Here is a 2,410-nt window from a genome sequence, read left to right on the forward strand (position 1 = left end):
CAACCTGCACCATTTGCACACATAACCATCCATATCCCTACTATCCAAACATCTTTTAAACATTCCATCGGGCTTGTGTGCACACTTGCGTTGGCATCTCATTCCACACGCATGATTCTCTTAAGTGAAGAAGTTTCCCCACATTTTCCCCTTAAACTTTTCACCTTTTACCCTTAACCCATGAACTCTAGTTCCACCCAGTGTCACTGGAAAAAGCTTGCATGCATTAACCCTATATACTTATCATAATTTTGTTTACTTCTATCCAAACTCCCCTCAGTCTTCTGTGTTCCAAGGAATTATGTCCTAACCTCTTCAAACTTTCCTTGTTACTCAGATACTCCAGTCCCGGCAACATCCATGTAAATTCTCTTGGTACCCTTTCGACCTTATTTAATCTTTAATGCAGTTAGATGACCAAAGCTGCACACAATACTCCAGATTTGTCTTCATTTAGGTCTTACACAACATCAACTTAACATCCAATCTCCTGTACTTAATACTGATTTTTGAAGGCCAATGTGCTGAAAGCTTTCTTTATGATCCTATCTACCTCTGCCGCCACTTTCATAATTACGGACCTGTATTGCCTGACCCCTTTGTTCTACTGCACTCCACAGTGCCCTACCGTTCACCGTGTACGACCTATCCTTGCTGGTCCGACCCAAGTGCAACACCTTACACTTAAATTCCATCTGCCATTTTTCAGGCGGGTCCAGATCCCGCTGCAATCTCTGATAGTCTTCCTTGCCGTCCGCTGCACCCCAGCTTCGGTGTCATCTGCAAATTTGCTGATTCAGATGACCACATTATCTTCCAGGTCATTGACATAGATGACAAACAACGGTCCCAGCATTGATCTCTGCGGCATTCCACTAGTCACATGCCTCCAGTCAGAGCAGCAACTATCTACTACCACTCTCGAGCTTCCCCCACAAAGCCAATGTCTAATTCAGTCTTCTACCTCATCTTGAACGCCAGCTTACTGAACCTTCCTGACCAACCTCCCCTACAGGACCTTATCCTTGCGACATCCACTGCCTAACAAATTACCCTAATTTATATTATTTATTGTAAGTTGGCGTCATTTGTATTGTAGGATCATTTTGCCTGGAGTTCGACTGACAATTGTTACATTTGGACCCTACAGATTACTGATGTTTGAGCCCATATTTCACTGGTGAAAGTCGCTAAATAATTATATCAACTTGTTATCTTGTGGCAGAGAAAGCCTTAGAGCGGGAAACATTTCAATAGCAATAGCCTGTACTTACATTTGCACAAAGAATACACTTGGTAAGACTATTAGTCTTATGTGAACACCACCTGACACATTATTTCACTCTTTCAAAGTAGGTTTCAATTTGGATTAAAAATAGATAAACATTGGTTTCGTCTTCAAAGAAATGGGGGCAATTCTCAAGTATGTAGGCAAGTTTTCCTCCCACTCCTGCCATTAACAAACCCAGATTATCAGTCATTCTCTACCACCATATGGGACGAGTAATAAATGGTCTTGTCCGCATCTTGAAACAAGAAAAAAATCTCATTTTGTTTATCTATGCACGTGACTTTTTTCAAAATACCTATTTCTTCTGAAATGCATTTGGATGTACTGCCTTTTCGAATGTGTTAGATCGATAGTGCCTTTGTACCCAGAATACAGTAGTTAGTTATTTTACAGTGTGGAAGAAACTGTAAAATGCATGATAGAATACAGTATCCAATCCAATGATTTAATAATACCTGTTAGCTCAACTGCCGTGTATTTTTTGGGTTATTTTGTGTGAAGTCATGGGAATTCCAACACATATTCCGCCTGTTGCAGGTATTTTGGAGCCGGTTTCTCATTCTGTTCCTCTGCTTTTAATCTGTTTGAATAAGGCACGGTGCCAGGAAGCTGGCTGCATAAATGATTTTGAATGAAAGGTATTGAAGGTAAGGAATCTTAGGCAATATCCAAGGATGACTTAGCGGAGCATGACTGCTCTTTTAAAAGACGCACAGACGCGGTTCCTGCCATTACCTGTATCACGACCGATTGTTAATCCCACTCTGGAAAATCACACAAAAACTGTATGTACGGAGAGAAACAGTTAGAATTTCAAACCCAGACCGTTTCAGCAGTCCTCACACAGTAATGAAATGTTGTCTCCGCAGGCTTACGGTATTCGCAGTAATCTCCTGCTCTCTGACCACAGCGGACGGGGTCAAGTCCCGGTCCAAATAGCCCAGCTAGTGTCCCTCCGGTTCGGTGAAGTGTTCAAGAAGTGAGTGAGTAATGCCCGGCCCAGTTAGCAGATGTGAGTTCATGGTGTGCGGTCGAGCGATGCATGAATTAACTTGTTGACCGCATAGTTGCTTTCAGGCGATGCCTTTGTCCACGAGGGGGCGACTCGGAAGCGGGTCA

The sequence above is a fragment of the Hypanus sabinus genome, chromosome 13 (genome assembly GCF_030144855.1).
Source record: "Hypanus sabinus isolate sHypSab1 chromosome 13, sHypSab1.hap1, whole genome shotgun sequence".
Lineage (NCBI taxonomy): Eukaryota > Metazoa > Chordata > Chondrichthyes > Myliobatiformes > Dasyatidae > Hypanus > Hypanus sabinus.